This window comes from Narcine bancroftii, chromosome 6 (genome assembly GCF_036971445.1).
Source record: "Narcine bancroftii isolate sNarBan1 chromosome 6, sNarBan1.hap1, whole genome shotgun sequence".
Taxonomy (NCBI): Eukaryota; Metazoa; Chordata; class Chondrichthyes; order Torpediniformes; family Narcinidae; genus Narcine; species Narcine bancroftii.
In genome coordinates, this window is record NC_091474.1 from 27,268,480 (window position 1) to 27,292,057 (window position 23,578).

A 23,578-nucleotide genomic window follows, 5' to 3' on the forward strand; every position below is an offset into this window, starting at 1 on the left:
GCCTCTCTTTGCTACAAAGAGAAAAGCCCTAGCTTTGTTAACCTTGCCTCATAAGAGACGTTCTCCAATCCAGGTATCATCCTTGTAAATTTTCCTCTGCATCCTCTCCGTAGCTTCCACATCCTTCCTGTAATGAGGCAACCGGAACTGAACACTGTAGAGCATGTCGAAAGAACCAAAGATGTTGACCCAAACCAAGGCTTTTATTAACTAGAAGACTGGAGCATATCACAAGTAGGTCGACCAGTCCAGAATGGCCTGGTCTGGCTAGGAGCAATCCTTTAAGACCTGCCAGTAGGTGTGGCTACACTCTCAGCCAATCACTACACTACAATCTGTACATATACATTTTGGTGATAGAATCTGTACTATCACAAACACAATATTTCAAGTCTGGTCTTACCAGAGATTTCTTTTCTCTTTGGCTTGGCTTCACGGACGAAGATTTATGGAGGGGGTAAAAAGTCCACGTCAGCTGCAGGCTCGTTTGTGGCTGACAAGTCCGATGCGGGACAGGCAGACACGATTGCAGCGGTTGCAAGGGAAAATTGGTTGGTTGGGGTTGGGTGTTGGGTTTTTCCTCCTTTGCCTTTTGTCAGTGAGGTGGGCGTGGCTGCAAAATTACTACAAGACTCTTGAATTCAATCCTTGACTAATGAAGCCTAGTATACCATAAGCCTTCTTAAATACCTCATCAACCTACGTGGCAACCTTGAGAGATCTATGGATTTGGACCCCAAGATCCCTCTGTTCTTCCACACTATTGAGAATACCGACATTAACCATGTACTCAGTCTTCATGCTTAACCTTCTAAAATGCAATCCTTCATACTTATCTCAATTGACTCCATCTGCCACTTTATCGTCCAACTCTGCATCCTGTCTATATCCTGTTGTAATCTATGAAAACCTAGACTATCTTAACTGTTAGTGAATTACATTAACAGATGATTATGTTAATAATGTAAATCTAGATAAAAAATAAACTGAGAAAATGCAGAGAGATTGTAAAGGGATATTCGCTCATTATGGGACTGGTCAAGAAGTTAGCAGATTGGGTTTAATTAAGATAAATCGCTTATACTTCGTAACGAGTTTGAGGAAATTTAGTACGTCACCAAAGACTTCCAAATTTTTACAGTTGTACTGTAGAAAACATTCTGACTGTTTGTATCACTGTCTAGTATGGAGGTGCCAATGCACAGGACAGGAAAAAGATTATATAATTTTATTATACATTAAAGGGAACGTCAAATATTATTTAAATTCCTCTGGATTTCATTGCATCACCTTGCACAACTGTATTAAATTCCGTCTGCTAATAGTCTGCCATTTTTTCCTGCTACACCTCAAAATTTGCTATAATTTACAAAGAGTAAAATGTTAATTTGCATTCCAATATCAAATTATTTATATATATTAATGCAAGGCTCTGAATACTGTGCCTTGGTGAACATTATTCCAGACTGATAAACAACCATTTACCATGACTACCACCTCTGTTTTGTTCTTATGCAAATAGTTTTTGTTCAAATTGACACAGATCTTTCTATTCCTTTCAGCATTGTTAACCAGCATCCCTTTCGCAAACAATTTCTTAAGTTTCATTCATAAAGCCCCCACCCACCTTGTTCTCTGTTAATTTAAAACATATATTTAAGTTGCTGAAATATAACCCAGCTTTATAATCCATGATGACGTCCCTAATTATTTACACCCTCTTCATGTGCCTGATTAACCACCAATGTTAAACAAGTCTGTGCCTTTTATGAATCTCCTTACATCCTGTCTTTTAAAAATAGTGTCACAGTCTCAGCCTCCAGCACCTCTCTCTCATGTAGCTCAGATCAGAAGGTCATAGAAACATATTACATTATAGCACAGAAACAGGCCCCTTTGTCCCTTCTAGTCTGTGACGAACCATTTTTCTGCCTAGTTCTACTGACCTGCACCCAGATCATAGATCTCCATACCTCTCCCATCCATGTACCTGTACAAATTCTTCTTAAATATTAAAATTGAGCCTGCATTCACTACTTCAGCTGGCAGCTCGTTTCACATGTCCACCACTATCTCTGTATGAAGATGTTCCCCCAAATGTTCCCTCTAAACTTCTCCTCTTCACCCTTAACCAATGTCCTCTGGTTTGCATCTCACCTACCCTCAGGGGAAAAACTTACCTATATTTACCTTGTTTATCCCGCTCATTATTTTAAATACATCTATCGAATCTCCCCTCATTATTCTACATTCCAGGGAATGAAGTCCTAACATGATTATCCTTTCCATGCAACTCAGTTCCTGAAATCCCAGCAAAATCCTAGTAAATCTTCTCTGCACATTTTCAATCTTATTGATATATATCCTGTAGTTAGGTGACCAAAACTATACACAATACTCCAAATTTGGCCTCACCTATGTCTTATACAACTTTACCATAACATCCCAGCTTCTATACTCAATACTTTGATTTATGAAGGACAATATGCCAAAAGCTCTCTTTACAACCCTATTCACTTGTGACCCCACTTTTAGGGAATTATGTATCTGTATTCCAAGATCCCTCTGTTTTACCACACTCCTCAGTTCACAACCATTTACCTTGTATGTCCTTTCTTGGTTTGACTTTCCAAAATGCAGCACCTCACACTTGTCTGCATTGAATTCCATCTGCCATTTTTCAGCCCATTTTCTAGGTGGTTCAATCCCTCTGCAAGCTTTGAAAACCTTCGCTATCCACAACACCTCCAATCTTAATGCCATCTGAAAACTTGTTGATCCAATTTACCACATTATCATCCAGATCTTTGATATAGACGACAAACAACAATAGCCCCAGCACTGATCCCTGAGGCACACCACTAGTCACAGGCCCCCAGTCTGAGAAGCAATCATCCATCATTACTCTCTGGCTTCTCTCATCCAGCCAATGTTATAATAAAGCCGTCTCCATCCCAACCTCACATGCATGGTAGGTAGAACAGTTAGTTTAATAGTTCTAAAAATAGCTAACCTTTCCTGCACACCCTGCCTTTCACTTTTCACTCCAGCCAGCTCCACTACCTCTAATACTTCAATTCAAGATTCTATTATTGTCATGTAATAGTACAGGACATGTAATATTACATGAAATTGGCTTCTGCCTGCCGTAAAGCAGACAAAGAGTTGCATGTGCTGCCCAGCACCCCTTACTGTAAGAGAGAAAGAGAAGCAAACGAAGTTCCTTTAGAGACACAGAGTGTCCGTGGATTCCCCTCCAGGCCTCCCACAGCTTCTGCAGCCACACAGGTGCCTGTTCGATCCATTGGCAACCCGAGCTCCACATCTGAACCTTTGACACAATCAGGAAGCCATCAGCGCCTGAGACCCTTTGGGAGCTCTTCATGCCCTCAGGTCTCTTGAATCCCAGTTCTGATACATGGTTGCCATGAGCCCTCTCCAGCAGAGCACCACCTATGTGGGTTCCCTGACCACATGTTGCTCACAACCAGTGTGGGTCCCACAGCTGCTGAGCTCCTCAGTGGTCCGCTGGCATGATCACTGTCTTGTAGGGTCTTCTCCTTTACTTCTCCTGGTCCAATGCCTGTTCTGTCTGCTGCTTCCCCGGTGACTACAACCCCTAGAGGCTGCTGCCGTGCACGGATGCCACCATCTTGGTACCCGACCCTGCAGTTGTAGGATATTAAAATAAAACATCTTTTAACAAACCATTTAAACCCTGTACAGAGCTGTTGCCTTTAGGTTCATCAGTATCTTTCCCATTTGTAAACACAAACGCTAAATGTCATGCATCTCTGACATTTTTCCTGTGGCAGTCAGTGACTAGTGAGACACCACACCGTTCAGTGTTTGGACCCCAGCTATTTAGAATATATATTAATGATTTCAAAATAGGGAATTAAATGTAAACACTCCAAGCTTGCAGGTGAGAATATGACCTGTGAAGCGAATGCAAAGAGTCACCACTGCAACTGACACAAGAGGTGGGAGCGGGCAAATCTATGAAAGATGTACCATAATCTGGATAAATTTCGGGATAAAAAAGGCAAGCAAATGAATGGTGATAAATTAGCAAGAGGGAACGTAACAATACCTACAAATAGGTATACCTACCCAGTATTCTTGAACACCAGTCAATAATGTTAATTGTGCTGCTCTACGTAACAGTTACAAAGGGAATTGGTATGTAGGAATTCAAAGAAAGAGGATTTGAGGAATATCACTAAAATTGTACAGAGCACCAACAAAACCATAGCTTGAGAGGTTTCCCAGCTTTGGTCTCCTTTACTGAATAAGAATAATTTTGCTACATCCCGCAAAGGTTCATCAGGTAGGATTGATGTGTGAAGGAAAAATGGGATTTTATTCTCCAGAGTTTAGAGCATTGAGAGGAATTTGCAAAAATTTGACAAGGCTGGAGAGACTATTTGTAGGAAAAATATTTTCAAATATTTATGGAAATCCAGAACTAGGGGCAATAGCCTAAATTTGTTCATCCAAATAGTGATAAACTGTTGTCTCCACCTCAGATAGTAGTTAAGGTAAAATCATTAAATATATTCAATAAAGCATAAGGTATTGTTAAATTTATTTTTATGTAAAAGTAGTCCTACAACATGGTAACAGACCCTTCAGGCCCATGAGACCATGATGCTCAAATTCACCAATTAAACCACTGGACTAACTCTGTATATTTTTGATGGGTGGGAATGAAAGGTAGTGGACACAGCCAAGGATATCACAGGCAAAACCCTCCCCACCATCGAGAACATCCATGGTGAATGTTGCTGTCGGAGAACAGCAGCAATCATCAAGGATCCACACCACCCAGCACACACTCTGTTCTCACTGCTACCAAGAGGAAAGAGGTAGAGGTGTCAAAAGACTCACACCACCAGGTTCAGGAATAGCTGCTGCCCCTCCATCATCAGTCTCCTCAACAACAAACTCAATCAGGGGCTCATTTAAGGACCCTTACTTTTGCACTTTATTGTTTTTTTTAACCTCTCTGTATTGCCCGGTCAGCTGCTTACAGTTCTCTATTTGTTTACATGTCTACATTGTGTACAGATTTTTTTGCACTACCAATAAGTGGCAATTCTGCTTTGCCCACAGGAAAAAGAATCTCAGAGTTTGATGTGATGTTCATGCATGTATTCTGATAATAAATCTGAAATCTGAATCTGGAGCACCCGGAGGAATCCCACATGGAAACAGGGAGAAGTCACAAACTCCTTACATACAGCACTGGATTCAAACCATGCTGCAATTTTCCTTAGGGATAAAGACATGAAGGGATATGGAAGAAAGCAAGAACGTGATGCTAACTGTAGATTAAAAACAGGGAATGCTGGAAACCATGTGTGGAAAAGGAACAAAGTCAGATAATCTTTGTCAGACTATTTCAGGCATGAAATATTAATTCTGTTTTTCTTTGTTGCTTGACTTGCTGAGTGTTTCATTATTTCTGTTTTTAATTTCAGATTTCTATCATCAACTGATTCTTTGATTGAAGTTATACATTCTGGGAAGTTAAATAGAGGTAAGAAGCATACAATAAATGGCATGAATGCAGATCCCTGAAAGTGGTAGCACAGGTCAATAAAGCAGAGAATAAGGCGTAGGACATGCTTGCCTTCATCAGTCAGGGAATAGAACAGAAGAGTTGGGGTGTCATGTTGCAACTTGAGAAAATACTGATCAGAACACTTGGAGCATTGTGTACTGTTCTGGACATTCTCAAGGAAGAACGTGATTGTGGTGAAGAGGGTGCAGAGCAGATGCTCCAGGTTGCTGCCTGGATTGGAGGACTTTACTTGAGTGGAGTGAGTGGAGTCTGTCACTCTAAAAATTATAGGCTGGGCTTGTTTCCCTGGAGTGAAGGGGCTGTTGGGTTTCCTAATGGAAGTAAATAAAATGTTAAGAAGCAGAAATTCAGTTGATAATCAGAATCCTTTTTATATGATAAAGGAATCAAAATAAAGAAGAATCAGGTTCAACGTAAGTTTTAAAGAGGATTTGAGGGAAGAGTTTTATTTCACACAGTGAATGGATGATATTTGGAACTGGCTACCAAAGGAGGTGGTAAAATCAATCACTACATTTAAGAGACATTCGGACAAACACTTGAATTGGCAAGGCACAAAAGGATACAAAGCCAATCGAGGCAAATAGGATTAGAGCAGATGGGGGTTAAAACTGGCATGGATGCACTAAGATGGATGCTCTACAATTCTGTGACTCCAATAATATTGACTGGCACAGCAAGCTCAAAGTCCAAGTGGCTTGCTTCTACTATTTTCTGCATTTCTATAAAATTTAATTTAGACATACAGCACTGCAATAGGCCCTTCTGGCCCATGAAACTGTACTGCCCAAATGTCCCAATTAACCACAGACGTTTTGAAGGGTGGGAGGTAACAGAGCACCCAGAAGAAGCCCACAAAGACAGGAAGAACATACAGACAGTGCCAGATTCGAACCCTGGTCGCTGGCGCTGTAATACCGTTACACTAACCGCTTCGCTAACAGTGCATTCTCTCCAGTCTCTATTCCCAATAGGTCTTACCCATCATCACTATCTTCCTACTATTAACTTGCTAGTTAAAGATTTTATTTGAATAAGGGCTCAGGACTGAAATGTCAGAAGTATATCTTTACCTCCAATGGACACTGTGAGACCTCACAAGATATAAGAGCAGAAGTAGGCCCATCGAGTCTGTTCCACCATTCTATCATGACCTGATCCATCCTCTCTCTCAGCCCTGCTTCCTGGCCTTCTCCCCATAACCTTTGATGCCCTGACTAACCAAATACCTGTCATCCTCTGCCTTAAATACACCTGACCTCACTTCCACAGTTGCCTGTGGCAACAAGTTCCACAAACTCAAGACCCTTTGGCTAAAGAAATTTTTCTGCATCTCTGTTTTAAATTGACGCCCTTTTATTCTGAAGTTGTCCTAGAATCCCCTATAGATGACACTTTCCAACTTCTAGTATTTCCTCATTTCAAATTATGTCATCTTCAAAGACATGTAAGGACAATATTCTGAATTAGTATCTTATCAGTTCAATAAACCACACTCTGTAGATGCAGATTTATGCAACTTTAATTCATTGATATAAACGGATAACTTTGGATGAAGATTTTCATAATAATGAATAAACTAACCATTTATTCATATTTAAAGACATAATGATATAAGATGATAAAGATGATAAGAAATGATTAAAACAAATTCAAAGTAAAGTATTTCAAGGTTCTCCAAAGGATGATAAAAACAAGCTCCAAGTCTGCACAGATATTATGACATATGACAGCATAGTAACTACAGTAACACTACAAACAATACTTACCCTTAAAAGGATAGGCACAAAATTAACTAAGAAGAAAAAACACAAGATTTTAACCTTTACATCCCCTATTATGGGAAACAACCTTGCCACATCTACTCTGTCCAGACCTTTCAGCATTCAAAATGTCTCTATTGAGGTTGACCCTCATCCTCCTGTGCTCCAACAAGTACAGTCCAAGAGCTGACAAATGTTCCTCATATGCTAACCCTGAGACTTACTGAGTTCCTTCAGCATTTCTGTATTTTTACAAAGATTTCTGGTTCCTTTTTTTATGTTATTTGATTTTCACTTTCTCTTTTTCCCAGCTGTGGGAAGTTGCAAAGGGAAGTACAGGTCATTTTAGAGAAGACTCTAACCACTTCTGGTGAAAACCTTTCTACTGGGCAGTGGGGGTGAGTAGGAAAATGGATCAGATCATGATTAAATGGTGGGGCAGACTCAATGAGCTGAATAACCTATAATCTGATCCTATATCTTGGGGTCTTATAGTGCAATGCTGTTTTAGTGCCAGTAATTGGGACCAGGGTTTGAATCCCGCTCTGTCTGAAAGGAGTTGCCATGTTCTCCCCATGTCTGCATGGGTTTCTTCTGGGGGCTCCGATTTCCTCCCACCATTCAAAATGTACCGGGGCTTGTTAGTCAATTGGGTGCAATTCGGTGAAATGGGCTCGAGGGCTGAAAGGGCCTATTACTGTGCTATATGTCTAAATGTAAAAATTATTAATATAGCTGGGTATTATTATATATCCAAAATATTATATTCCGTCTGGACACCCTCCGCTCCCCAACCAGATAGTATTAACATCAACCAGATTTCAGTTAGCCTCCATTACCCTGCTATATCTACCCCTATTTCTTCTTCCCTCTAGCTCTGTCTCTCTCTCTCTCCTTTTCCCTTTATTTCCTTTCCTCCAGCTTTGGATTCACAGACACACCCTTCCCCTGATCAATTCTCACCTTTACTCTCCTCTCCATATCCAATTAACACCTTTTGTCTGTTGGTCTGCACTCATCTCTCTGCTCTTTCTTTCCTTCTCTCCTGCCTTTTAATTCAGATGCTTGCCTGCCTTTAGTCTGTGTGGACCATTATTCTACTAGTCCCATTGACCTGCTCCCATTCCATAACCTTCCAGACCTCTCCCATCCATGAAACTATCCAATTTATTCTTAAAACTTAAGATCAAGCCCACATTCACCATGACAGATGGCAGCTCATTCCACACTCCCACCACTGTCTGAGTGAAGAAACTTCTCCCTAATATTCCCCCAAATCTTTCCCCCTTAAACCTAAAACTATGACCTCTTGTATTTATCTCCACCAATCTAAGTGGAAAAAAATTATTCACATCCACTCTGTCTATACCTCTCATAATCTTGTAAATCTGTATTAAATCTCCCCTCATTCTTCTATGTTCCAAGGAATAAATAAAGTCATAACCTGTTTAATCTTTCCCTGTACTCAACTCCTGAAGACCTAGCAACATCCTAGTAAATTTTCTCTGCATTCTTTCAACCTTATTGATATCCTTCCTGTAGTTAGGTGACAACATTCCATATTTGGTTTCACCAATGTCTTAAACAACTTCAATGTAATATCCCAACTCCTATACTCAATATTTTGATTTATAAAGGCTAAGATGCCAAAAGGTTCACAGTAGTCTCGTATGGATATGAATCACTGCTTGGTGAAAACTTAAGCCTAGTCAAGAGGATGCACATTAACAGCACTAATGCATGGAATGGCATGGAGGAAATATAGGATCAATTTCCAAACTTCTTCAAGAAGTTTGGAGTTCTACATTTACCTATAAGATACAGTTAAAGAAGGATGCACAGCTCCATTAAAAGAAAAGCTCAAGCAGGAACTCGAACGAATGACATCTCTAAGGATGTAATTCTGCTCTGTCTGAGTAGAAGCCCATTGACAACACTAATCTCAGCTCTGACGTTGCAGCGTGACTGACATTCACCTCTAGGCCATTTTTCATTCAGATTTTTGATGACCTTCTGTAGAACTCCATCCTTTTCTGTTTCAGCTGTGATCTGCTTGGATTTCATGTCAGATATGGCAAGAAATTCAGTGATCAGATTTACGTGTCTCTGTGGAACTCTCATTGTATGTTGACACCGTGGTTAAGTGAAAAAAACACAAATGCTGGAGAAACTCAACAGGTTAAACAGTGCCTTTATGAAGCAAAATTGAAGATCACTAACATTTCAGGCTTGAGCCCTTGATCTGCTAAGTTTCTCCAGCATTTGTATGTTTTTTCAAAGGATCAAGATGTGTCAGCTTTAGAGGAGATTAAATCATTCAACCAGCTTCTCAACCAGGATACAGCATTTTTACAAAACAAATTGTATGTCCTGTGTCATCTGCAATGTTTGTAAGGTCGATGTGCCAAGGGAAATACAGAAAGTTTCCAAGAAAGGAAATAATTCTGAAGATAACAGATTTGTAAATAAATGTGAGATCTGTGTTTCAAAAGGACTGGAAGGCAAATTACACAACTCAACTTTGAAGACTCTTCCTGAAAGCTTATCCAAATTTCATATTACTCAGGATAATGGTCAAGCAGCAGGTCTCTGCTTGAAACTGAGCAGGAAGTCTCCCCAGCTTCTCATCAATCTGCCTCAGGGATCTATTGAGAGCTAAGCTGAATGTTACATGAGTGAAGGTCAGAATATCAAACAAAAAGCAAAAGCCCTGCAGAAGGCAGTGGACGCAGTTCAGTACATCACAGGCAAAAATCTCCCCACTATCAAGAACATCTACAGGGAACGCTGCAATTGGAGAGCAGCAGCAATCATCAAGGATCCACACCACCCAGGACCTCCTCTGCTCTCGCTGGTACCATCAGGAAGGAGGTAGAGGTGCCACAAGACTTGTACCTCCAGGTTCAGGAACAGTTGCTACCCCTCCAACACAAAATCCTCAACCACAAACTCAATCAGGGACTCATTTAAGGGCTCTTACTTTGCACATTATTTATTATTGAATATTTATTTTCTGTCAGTTAGTTTGCATTTTTTCTTTGTTTACATTTCTCTATTTTGTATATCTATCTTTTTGGTGAGTACAAATTTTTGCACCTCCAATAAGTTATAAATTCAGCCTGGCCCACAACAAAAAGAATCTCAGGGTTGTATGTGATGTCATGTGTACTCTGACAATAAATCTGAAATTTGAACTTTTCATTTTCAGGAGGGTATAGTGACCAACAAAAAATGTGGACAGCCAAGCCTGGATTAACCATTAAGCAAAATGAGCATGTGCTTAGGGCACCAAGGGAAGGGGGCACCACAGAGCTTTTTCCATTGTCAGATTTACCATGGTGCAGCTGAACTATGGGCTTGACAAAAAGGACCCCCGGCCCTCCCACAATAAATGGGAAAAAAGCATATATATACATATAGGTTATATCTGATATAGTTATGGGGTCTGGACTTGAAGAAAACTGAATTTTTAATCATTCAACACTTTTTGAGTCTTACTATCTTGTCAGTTAGGCAATGGAAGGGTCGAGGGGGGAAACATTGTTGGGCTGTGCTGAGGGCATCAGTTGGCCTTACTCCGGCTCTGTGGACAGCAAGAAAAATTGTATTACATCAAGAAAAAAACATTTTTAGACAAGTCCATCACTTTGAAAAGGTTGTCTCCTGAATGTTTAAAGGCACACACATTTAGTCTTTTACCACACTCATCTCCTTAATACCCCTGAAAGCAGCACTGCACTCAATTCACCAACCCAACCCAGCCCAACCCCAATACTGGATTTGACTAGATTACCATCATCTACCAACAACATATTTCTTTATGACAAATATTTATTCAAATCTCAGGTACAATTTCAGACCCCTTCACAAGGCACCATTGGTCAGGTAAAGGATCCATTATTGTCACGTAACACTAACATACAAGAAATTCTTTAACTTTGTCTACCGTAAGGAAGACAGAGAGTCACCACTTTGTCATGCACCTGTCACAGAAATGAGGCCCCAGCGTGGAACCCCTGGTTTACAAGACCAGTGCTCTGACCACTGAGCTTTCGGAGTCTCTATCGGAGGTAATAATAAACTTAAACTTCACCATGAGATTAAACAAACTTGGATTGGAGGCTGACAGAAGTATATAACATTGAGAGGCCTTAGCAGGGTAGACAGTCAGTCTTTTTCCCAGAATGGATATGTCAAAATCATAAGTTTAAAGTGAGAGGGTAAAGTTTGTGGGAGATTTATGAGACATTTGTTTCACACAGAGAGTGGTAGGTACTTGGAATGCACTGCCAGGAGCAGGAGAGGTACTTAAATCAGGCACGATAGCAATGTTTAAGAGGCTTTTGGACAGAAAGGGAATGGAGGAATTTTAAGCTGACATATGGTTTAAATGGGCTTCATGATCAGCAAGCAAATGGGTCGGGCTTAGACAGACACCCTGGCCAGCATTATCATTATGCAGAAGGAGGCCTGTTCTTGTGCTGTCTCTTTGATATTCTGTGCTGAAATTTCAGCATCTGTGAGAAGAAAATGACCAACATTTCCAGACACCGGATGAGGTGGCTGTCCAAAAAACATTCTCTTTATCGTTTTGATGAGCTTGGGACATAATTGTCTCCTTTCATAATGAGCATGGAGAAAAACCGTTGATGTAAAGGCAGATATATTTTATCTCGCAGCTATCTTTGACAAACTAAATTTATTGAACAAGACCTTACAGAGTAAACCCAATAACCTCACTGATAGTAAAGAAGCCATTGTTACTTTCCTTAAAAATCTCAAACTCCATCGAGCAATATCAGATGTTGGGAATTTTAACAATTTCCAAATCTGACCACGAATACAGAGGCACTGAAGGATAACGACATTACTGTTTATCATTACTGAAACTCCTAAAACCAATGCAGGAAATATTTAATGACCTGTTGAACCTCAATATCCCAGATTAGATATTAGATCCAGGAAGATACTTGATATCATTCAAGAGGTGACCATCGACAATCACTATCCAATTTGGAGTCTGACATCAAAAAAACTTGCACAGGAACATCAAGCTCAAGGATCTCACCAAAAATTTTCATTTTATAAAAATTACTTTTTAAAGTTCTTTATATTCAGTTTTCACATCCTTGAGTTTATGTTTAACGTTCCCTAATGACACATTGTGTACAAACCATTGCACTCTGAGAATCTTTTTTTTGTAATATGTAGGTTCATGCTTTCTTCATTCCTACATATTAAATGAAAATAATTTCCTATTTCCCCTCAATAACAAGTATACCATTTTAGATACCGTTGAGGGGGAAACAACCTATCAGGTTCAAGCCATGGCAATCATGTCTCTGGCACAGTTTAGTCCTGTGGCTAAGAAGGGAAGGGAGGAAAAGAGGTGAGATGTAGTGATAGGGCATTTCATAGTTAGGGGATTTCATAGAAGAGCAGAAAGATGAGTGAAAATTGCATGCACAGTTAGAAGTCAAAGGGCTGTACGTGGTGGAAATTTTCTAAAGTGCATCTATTTCAATGCAACGCGTATTGTAGGAAAGGCAGATGAGCTTAGAGCATGGATTGGAATTATAACATTGTGGCCATCAGTGAAGCATGGTTGCAGGAGGGCAGGACTGGCGGCTTCTGTTGCTTTAGATGAGATAGGATGGGGGTGCAGTGATGAAAGGTGGAAGAGTGGCATTGCTCATTGGAAAATATCACAGCTTTGCTCAGGCAGACAGACCATAGGGCTTGTCTACTGAGGCTATATGGATGGAACTAAGGAATGGGAAAGGTATGACTACATTCATGGAGTTGCGTTATTGACCACCACTCCTACATATTGGAGGAGCAAATATGTAGAGAGATAGCAGAAAGTTGCAGGAAATATGAGGTTGTGATAGGGGATTTTAATTTTCCAAATACTGACTGGGACTCCCATACTGTAAAATGACTGGATGGCTTGGAGCTTGTCAAATGTGTTCAAAAAAGTTTTCTAAATCAATATATAGAGGTACCAACTAGAGAGAATGCAATACTGGATCTCTTTTTAGGAATGGGGCAGGATAGGTGACAGAAGTATGTGTAGGGGAACATTTTAGGTCCAGTGATCATAATGCCATTAGTTTCGAGTTAATTATGGGGGATAAGTTTGGGCCTCAGGTTGAGATTCTAAATTGGAGAAAGGCTCATTTTTAAAAATATTTTTATTTGTGTTTAATTATACATATTAACATTTTAAATATACACTATATTAAACTATGGAGGGCTATGGACTGGGTGTAGTTCCGTGGGACTAGGCAAAAAATATGATTTGGCACAGACGAGAAGGGCCGAAGGGGCCTGTTCCTGTGCTGTAGTGTTCTATGGTTCTATTTGTCTGTTTGTTCTGCAATCACAAGGCACAGTTGTTACACTCAGAGTAAATGCCTTGTTTTCTTTTCAATAGGAGAGAAGTACAGAAGAAACCAACTATGAGCAGAGTCCTAGGGCTATAGCCAAAAATAATTGAGAATGGCTGATGTAGACAAAGGTGCAATATGTAATGGCTCTAGATTTGCAGATGACTCTATGGCAGGGGGCTATGAGGGAGATTCCAAGAGGCCGCAAGTTGACTTGGACAGATTAAGAGAATGGGCAAATGTATGGCAGATGCTGTCTAATGTAGATAAATGAGTGATTACTACTTAAGTGGCAATAACAGGAAGGCAGATTATTATCTGAATGTTGAGAAATTAGAGAAAAGATTTGGGTGTCATGCATTAGTCATTGAAGATTTGGATACAGGTGTAGCAAGCAGTGAAGAAAGCAAACGGCACATTGGTCTCTATTGGGAGAGGTTTTAACTGTTGAAGAAGGGAGGTATTCTTGCAATTGTAAAGGGCAATATATCATTATACACACCTGAGGCCACACCTTGAGTAATGTTCACAGTTTGGACTCCTAATCTGAGGAAGGACATTCTCGCTATTGAGGGAGTGCAGTGAAGGTTTACCAGACTGATTGCTGGGATGGCAGGACTGACATCCTTTCTATAGTGAGATTGTGAAAGGTCTTCAGAAATATACCTTCAAAGGTTAATATGACTGTAAATGTGTAGACATGATTTTAGAGGTAGCACAGTTAACGTGGTGGTTAGCCTGATGCTATTACAGGGCCAGTGACCGGGTTCAAATTTCACACTGTCAGTAAAGAGCTTGTTCATTTTCCCCGTGACCTGCGTGGTGCTCCAGTTTCCTCCCATCCTCCAAAACATATGGGGTTGTAGGTTAATTTAGGTGTAATTGGATGAGAATTGGGCCAGAATTGGCTTCTACCATGTTGTAAATAAAATGTAATTTTAAAAATATTAAATTTAAAAAATTTAATTGAAAATGTCATTGTTTGTGATCCAACTTAAGATCTAAATTGTTGGTTTGTGTCCAATATTTAGCCTCAGACATGAAATACTGTGACTTGGACATGAATACTGTAGATTGACTGACTGACCAACTTTAGAAGAGAAAGAGAATATTTAATTGTCATGAACTATCCAGTGCATAAAGAAGCATTTGGTTTAGCCAATCCATGCCATCATTACCAAAATGAAATTTATATCAACAAATTAATTCAAGGCCCCCACAGAACACAGGGGGTAAAATGGAAGGAGCTCTAGAGAAATAATGCGCTTTAATAAGATTTCCATGAAGTCAGTGGAGGTGAAGATGTAGAGGGAGAGAATGGAATGGGAAAACATTCCAAATACAGGGTGGTTGAAATCTCTTCCACCAGTGGAGTGAGTGGAAGGTGAGTTTCTGGAAGCTCCACTGAGGACCACTTGCAAAAACACGGAACTTGGCTTATTTAGTCATTGAAAATGCTTTCTGTTTTCATGTTGAAAACCAAGGAGTCATGATTCTCCAAAGACGCTGGAATATTTGTTAGAGTAAACAATAGGGATATTCAGAACTTACTACTGCAATAGTAACAGCATCTGTGATTTCAATACTCGAAAAATGAATACAAAAAGTCAAGTCACTGCAACTCATGTTTCTGCTGAAAATATACCCTTGTAACTACTGTTACAATTAAATATTATTTCATAGTTAGGAATAAGAAAATTAAATAATAACCAATTTAATTGTGATGCAGCCATTCTCAACAGGGGCTCTACGCCCGCTCCCTGCCCCCACCAGCCCCCCCACCCAACCAGGAGACACAGCACATTTAAGGGGGGTCACGAATTGAAATCATAAAACTTTTTCTGTCATCGGTAGGAGAGAAGTACGCAAAAACCAACTAAACTTGACTGCTTCACAGGGAAGGGGGCCCATAAACTGGGGCAGAAGCAATTCATAGGGATCTGAATATTAAGGGTTTTAGAATTAATCAAAAGGAACATAAGATTAGTTTATTTGTTGATGATGTGCTGGTCTATCTGACAGAACCAGCAATTCATTGCAAAAGCTGTTAGAATTGTTAGAAGAATATGGTACAGTTTCAGGTTATAAAATAACTTGGGATAAGAGTGAAATTATGCCTCTCACAAAAGGTGATTATATTATTTATCAAAGAAATATTCAATTTAAATGGCCAACAAATGGGATAAAATATTTAGGAGTTCGTATGAATAATAAATTACAAAATTTATATAAATTGAATTATTTTCCACTACTTAAAAAAGTTGAAGAGGATTTAAATAGATGGATAATATTGCCTATAACATTAGTAGGAAGAGTTAATTGTATAACAATGAATGTATTTTCCAGAATACAATATCTATTTCAATCATTGCCTATATTAATACTTCAAAAATTATTTTATATAAAATCAATATATTAGAAAATGTATGACTAATACAATAAATGTAAAACATAGACTCATACAATATAATTTTTTATACCTCAGATAAATTTAAATCAGATTTATCAAATCAGTGTTTTAGATGTGCCGAAGAGGTGGCAAAAAGGTGGAAACATTTTTTTACATCCATTTTGGATGGAATTTGGAAATTTGGAAATTTTTTAGAACAAATTACAGGAGTCCAATTTCCACAAAATCAGAATATTTTTATTAGGTAACATTATAGGGATAACACCCAAATTGAAATTAACTACGTATCATGTATTCTTGACTTTCCAAGCAATTTTATATGGTGAGGTTATTTTACTTTCAAATCCCATGACAGGCATGAACTTTTAAAGAATGAAAACAGCCTTTTCAAATTGTAATGCTTATGTAGGAAAAATGTAGCTGTTGAGAAAAGTATTGTAGATAGTGGCAAGTAACACAGTTCTCCAAAGGAAGAAGGGTATTGTATATTTTTTAATAGGAACTGTCTCTAAACAGTCATACACAGATTTATTTTTTGCAACTGATACTGTTTAACTTTATTTATTGTTTTTAAACCCCTTCTGATTTAATAAACTTACTGAACTTTTTTCAAATGGGCCTTTAATGAGATTACAGTCACATACAGACACATTCTTGTCCATGGCCCATGTTGTTATATATGATTTTTCATTATCAGCATTCTTCTGTTCTCAATTTTATAGTAATAACACTTTCACAATAATAAATGAAAATTTAGAAGGTTTGGCTTTTTTTTTCTTTCTTCTCATTTTATTTTCTTTATTTATTCAACTCCTCTGACCTTTGAAATTTCAGATTTATTTCACATATAGACAACAGATGTTGGACCATAAAAACGTGAGTACAGGAGAGTTGAATGAAACGTTGGGCAAAGTGGATTGTATGGGAAGGTTGGGAGGTGGAGACATTAAGAAAGCATTGGGATTAATTGAATTAATTACAAGTACTCCCCAACTTACAACCTACTCAACTTGCATCCATCCACACATACAACTGGATTTTTTTTAATATATAAGAAAAAATATAAAATTTAAGCGGTTTATGTTGTATTTGACGAACTATAACAGGGATACAGGGCATGTAAGAGCCAAAATATGCATTCTTACCTTGTTAGTCGGGGTCCCGGGTTCGATACGCTGGGCATGGCCATCTTGATCCTGTGCGCATGCACGAGTCTTCAGTTGGCGCATGTGCGGTGGGTTCAAGTATTGGAGTTCGGTTGGTGCATGCGTGAGATTTAAGGGTGTTAATTCAATATGTCAAGGCGCTTAACTCTCACAGTGCATGCATCAACCAAAGACTCATGCTTGTACACAGGAATCAAGGTGGCCACGCCCAGCCTGTGCACCCTGGAATGCCAATTAACAAGTTAAGTACACATATTTTGGTACTTACATGCCCTGTATCCCTGTTATAGTTTATCAAATACAACAAAAATCTATGATGAAAAAAATATTTGATTATAAAGTTTGATTAAGACTTTGATACTCGATGAGCATGGGAAAAATTCCGACTTACATCCATTCCGAGATACAACCAATCCTTCATAAGTCGGGGACTATCTGTATTCCTTCGGGGTCAGAGAAGGGCAGGATGTGTCAGTGTACAATTAGAAAATCAGAGAGGCAGACCAAGGGAACGTATGCTACCACAGGACCACAGGTGGCAGCAAAGGAAGGAACACACATGGCTTCCTCTCTGAGTGCATATATCTTCTTTAAGAATAATCAAAAAGAAAAGAATCAATATCCATAACAATAACAAAACGATACAAATATTGATCCGCATGTTGATATTAAAGAAAGTGAGAAAAAAGAAGTGTTAACATGTGATTCAATTATTATAAAGAAAGAAAAATTACAATACTACTACAAAAATACAAATTCAATGTCCATGTTCAACCAAAGGGAGAAAATGAGAATAGAAAGTTAATAGAGAGAAAGAACAAAATAAGAGGAACCCTCCCCCACCCAAGAAAAGGTAAAGAACAAGAAAAAAAGATTAGCTTCACCTTGGATAAACCCCACTCCCATCAAGGAACAAATAACCTGACTTATCTCGTGTCCTCATCTCAGACAGGAGGGGGTGAATCATTAAAGATTTACCCTGATGTACCTTAGGTATGAATTCCATATTCTTAAAAATATATCATACCTGTTTCTGAATTTCTAGGTGATCTTCTCCAGGGGAACACAATGATGCATTTCTATCTTCCAGCGGGCTAAACTTAGTTGGGAATCAGATTCCCAAGTAATTGCTATGCATTTCCTGGCCACTACTAAAGTAAGCCTAACGAATTTTAATTGATATTTCGACAGCCTCATTTTAGGTCTTACATCTTCTAAATTCCCCAATAAAAATAATTCAGGTATCCGAGGGTATTGAATTCCAGTAATTTTTTTTTCCAAGAGATTACCCAAATCTACCCAGAAAGGCCTCAATTTAGGAGATGACCAGGTTGAAGAGAGCATATATTTTCAAAATTGTCTGGTTAGCAGCTGCTTTCTCCATCACGTATTTTATATCAGACTTTAAGCATAACTTTGAAAATATAATACGAGAAAATGATATTCAATGATGAGAAGAGTTAAAAGAACATGAGAAATCATTACTTTCTGCATTTAACAATTCTGGAAGCCTGTAACTTTGCTGCCTCCAACATGATCAGGAAGCTTAGCACCCAAGTCCTTTGGGAGCCTTTCCTGTTCTCCGCATCCTCTCAAATCCTGGTTATAATACCTAGTTTTCATGAGCCAGTCTCCAGCAACCCATAGCCTGTGAGGGTCCTTAAGCTCTTGAGTCCCTTGCTGTTCTGCTACATGGTCAGTGTCCTGTAGGGTTGTCTCTTATGCTTCTTATTCTCAAGAGGGGAGAATATGTTTTCCCCATTTCTAGTGCCCTGTCATGGTCCGCTGCCATCTTCGACACAGACCTCCATTTTTGCAGGATTTTAAAACAATCGTCAGCTCCTTAAACAGGCCATTTAAAGCCTATTCAGAGCCATCACCATCAGGACCAGGCAATAGGACCCTGCGGTGAAAAGCTGTGTCTCAGCTCCCTGCTCTCCCGGGTCCGCACGTGAGGGAGCACTGCCATTATAGCAGCTCCAGCAGTGCCGTTTGCTTCACTGGCATCAGGAAACTTGTTTGAAGAGCTTTAAAACTCAGATCAAGCTGCTCAAACTTCAAAGCATACACTGTGCACTGTAACTGACAAGGGGTATTTGCAGCTGCCGCACTCCCCATGCAATTAGTGTGACAGATGTATCCTTGCTGGGAACATTCTTTTAAGCATTATGGCTATTCAGAGTGCAAAGGGATTTGGAGAAGCACCAAAAGAATCAGTCAGGAAGGTAGAGAGGAACCATAAAATTAAATTATCATGGAACATAAAACAAAATAACCAAATATTTTGCAGACATAATAGAAAACAGGAGGTTCAGATGGAAATAAATCCAGAATAAACAATTGGGTCAAGTCCATGAATAATGACGAGATGGTAAAAATATTATTTTGTTTCTATGGTTAACGTAGATATAGAACAAGGGAAGGTGAGCCAAGAGTTAATTATATTTAAAATAGCAAGTGTGGATTATAAGATAGTTGAGGTATTACTAATCATAATCAGAATTTATTGTCACGATCAAGTCACCAAATTTGTTGTTTGCGACAGCATTATAGTGTAAACATTTATATAAACCACCTTACGAAAATAAATAAAAATAATGCACGAAAAGTCAAAGTAAGGCAGTGTTCACTGATCATTCAGGAATCTGATGGCAGTGGGGACGAAGCCGTCCTTGTGCCACTGAGTTCTTGTCTTCAGGCTCCTGTACGTTTTTCCCCATGGTAGCAGTGTGAAGAGGTCATGGCCTGGGTGGTTGAGTCCTTAAGGATAGAGGCTGCTTTCTTAAGACACCACCTCTTGTAGATGTACTCAGTGGAGTGAAGTCTGGTGCCTGTTATGTCAAGGCCGAGTTAACAACCCTCTGGAATTTTATCTTGTCCTGAACATTGGCACCTGCATACAAGTCAGTGGTGCAACCAGCCAGAATGGTCTCCACGGTAAATAGATATCGAATGTAAACAAACTGTGCAGTACAGAGTAAATTTAAAAAATCAATAAAGTCCAAAAATAAGAGTCCTTAAATGAGCCCCGGGTTGAGTTTCTTGTTGAGGAGTCTGATGGTGGAGGGGTAGCAGCTGTTCGTGAACCTGGTGATACAAGTCTTGTGGCACCTAGACCTCTTTCCTGACAGCAGTAACAAGAGCAAGGTCTGTGCTAGGTGGTGTGGATCCTTGATGATTGCTGCTGCTCTCTGATGTTCTCAAAATATACTGCATGCCTGGGTTAAAATATGCAAATTTGATAACAACAACCACCTCTTTTCTTTGAACAGGACTGCTCAGTAAATATATCCTCTCGGGACCCTTTCTTGACCTGAAACGTTAGCCCCTTTCAAATTGCAGCTCCTGGGTAGCCCTCCTGGGACCTGGGTGCAATTACTGGAGCAAAAGTGCTGGAAATGGGATCAACCCATTAAATCGCCAACCTAGCGACTTAAGACTGATTCTGCCCCCGCAATGATGCAGTGAATGGTGAACATGAAGGATGTTCAGATGCTGGCTGTCCGGTGACACACACAGGCAAGCACTGATGATACCGAAATAAATGGGTTGGCCATTTTCTTTTACAAATTGGCCGTGGATGAGACCTAGGTAGGTTTTACTGGGTTCCCTGGGTACCTCTGAGGTAGGTCAGGGACCCAGTTGGATTCTGATGGGGTTGGCCCCGTTGGACTCTTTCAAACTGCAGCATAACCGTGTAAATTGCCCAGTTAACCCCATTTTACATGGCAATTTGAAAAGGCCTAATGATTATTTCTGTCCATGGCCTATCCCGAGTGATCACCCGATGAAGGCTTCAGCCTGAACGTCCACAGCTCTTTCTCCCTTCTAATGCTGCTGGACCCGCTGAGTACCTCCAGCATAGGCTGTTTTATTCGCGTTCTTTCTCTCTTTTACATGAACAGCATGTTTTTTTTTTAAAATCTTCGTTTGGGTGCTGATTTCCAGTTCCCAAATGTTTGTCAACTGGAGATGTGGCATCCTTCCCAGTAGCTCATTCCTTTGCCACCACCGTCCCGCTCGGCTCGCCAGCACCGCGAGAAAAGGGTGGGAGGAAAGGAGAAGCGGGAGGAATTTAATATGTTGTCTCCGAGTTATTTGGAAGAGGGGGGGGGGGGGGACAAAAAAAAAAGTTTATTTAAGTTGTTTCCAGATGGCTGGCCCATACTTCCAGAACTCAGAGGCAGCTTCCATTGAACAGCGAAGAGGTCGGGTAGGTAGGTGAACCTCTTCAAACAGTCCCCGCTTGACCTGATTCTTAGCGATGGACAGGTAAACCGGTTAGATGTTCACTGTTCTGTTTGCTTCGTTCATCAGTTGCTATTGAAGTGCCTGAAAGGTTGTAAATTTAATTCGAATAAATGTTGTTTCTGAAGAAAAAAAAACACAATTTTCCTCCGCCTACAGGATTCTACATGGATAAAATTTAATTTCCCAGTGTTTAGTTTTAACTAATTCCAGTTTGATTATTACTGCATATAAATTATAACCTCACAACTGAGACTAGAGAAGGTTGTCGATTCTCGCACCACCGAACCCGCTTTAATATTTATTTCGAAGATGCACATTGGATTCAGCAAGGAGTATTGACCAGGAATTTATGATGTTTTGGCAAGAATGTTACTGGAGTGAATTCGTGGTTTTATGGATCGAAATGTAACGTTATTTCTGAGGTCTTAAGAGGCAAAGAAATTGCGACATTCTTAGTGGAAGAAAAAAGGCGAGAGAGCGCAGTTCTGGAAACAACGACAAAACATCTCGTAATTCGCTGAAAAGCGATGTCCTCTGATTGATCTCATCATTAGTATCTTCTGTGACACTCTTTTGTAAACGTATTTAATTACATTTGTTCCAGCCCGTGTAAATAACGATCTCCCAACTATTTCTAAATTAGGACGTTCATTTCAACATGAATATTGCAATTTAATCTAAAATATTCACAAGATGATGAGGTCCCAAAAGGTCCGGGTTTTAATATTCACAACACGGCCATTATTCATAATTCCGGCCATTGAAATACGTGTCGCTCAATTACATCCAATTAACCTACAGACTCCGATACTTTTCGAACGGTGGGGTGGCGGGGGTGGAAAGGAAACCCAGAGAAACCCACGCAGACACGGGGAAAACGTACAAACTCCTTACAAGCCTCGCGGGGTTCGAACTTGCCTCCCGGGAGCTATCGCACTAACCGCTCTGCTAACCTGGTAAACAGTGGAATGAATTTGGGCACAGTGGAGATAGATTTCACTAGTGAGGTATTTATTTAACATGTAATTGACTAAACAAAGCAGTAACCTGTCTTTTTGAACTGTTCAGCTTGATGAAATCTGCGGCCCTATTCAAAGAATAGCGAATACCTGCCTTGATAATTAGTTGCATCCTTAACACCGAATGATTTGTGTGATTGTGTGTGGGATGTGGCTACAGACAAGGATGCCTGCTGTTTCTGCTTCTCTGAGAACAATGGCAGATTAAATATAATAAATAGCTTCATTTTGTTTTGCCTCTATGCACAATCAGGCGCTTCACATGTTACCAAGTGAAATGTTAGACTGTGCTGTATAAGGAAATATTCATTTTCTTTTTAAAATGTCTTTATTTAATTAAAAAATACACACATATAGTTCCAAAACATAAGCTGGAATATAAGAAACGACAAATAATTTGTACATTTCAAATAAAACCTTGATCATACATTGTGCAAATTGTGTGCACCCTTCCCAAAGAAACCTTTTATTTCAAAAAATTTAAAAAGAAAAAGTGTCCCCCCCAACACACACATACACAGACACACACACAGACACACACACAGACACACACACAGACACACACACAGACACACACACAGACACACACACAGACACACACACAGACACACACACAGACACACACACAGACACACACACACACACACACACACACACACACACACACACAATAATCAAACCCCTCCTTCTAAACAAGGTTAGGAAACTAAGCAGGCCAGACAACGCTGTTCAGGAACATCCAAACACCCTAATTCGTTAAATTGTGGTAATACTCCATGAATGGGCTCCACGTCTTATAACAATTCACCTTTACATCTTTAACATTATGTCTGATTTTTTTTTCTATAACTTTTAGGAAGGACATAGCCTCCTGTAACCATTGAGTATGGGTAGGTGGAGTGCTGTGTTCCCATTTCATCAAAATTGCCCGTCTAGCTATCAGTGAGGTAAACGCTAAAACTCACTTCTGAGATGAAGTCAATAGTATTTCCT

The 23,578-nt window shown here is 39.6% G+C and overlaps 1 protein-coding gene across 3 annotated transcripts in view; it reads left to right on the plus strand.

The window, feature by feature from the left end:
- Positions 1-23,578, plus strand: part of asip1 (agouti signaling protein 1) — a 70,350-nt gene that overhangs the window by 21,195 nt on the left and 25,577 nt on the right. For 2 of the 3 annotated variants that reach the window (XM_069888178.1, XM_069888179.1), the window contains exons 2-3: positions 5,484-5,542; positions 16,984-17,025. The gene's annotated coding sequence lies outside the window, so the exon portion shown is untranslated. The remainder of the gene's footprint in view (positions 1-5,483; positions 5,543-16,983; positions 17,026-23,578) is intronic. The other variant, XM_069888180.1, reaches the window with a different exon arrangement.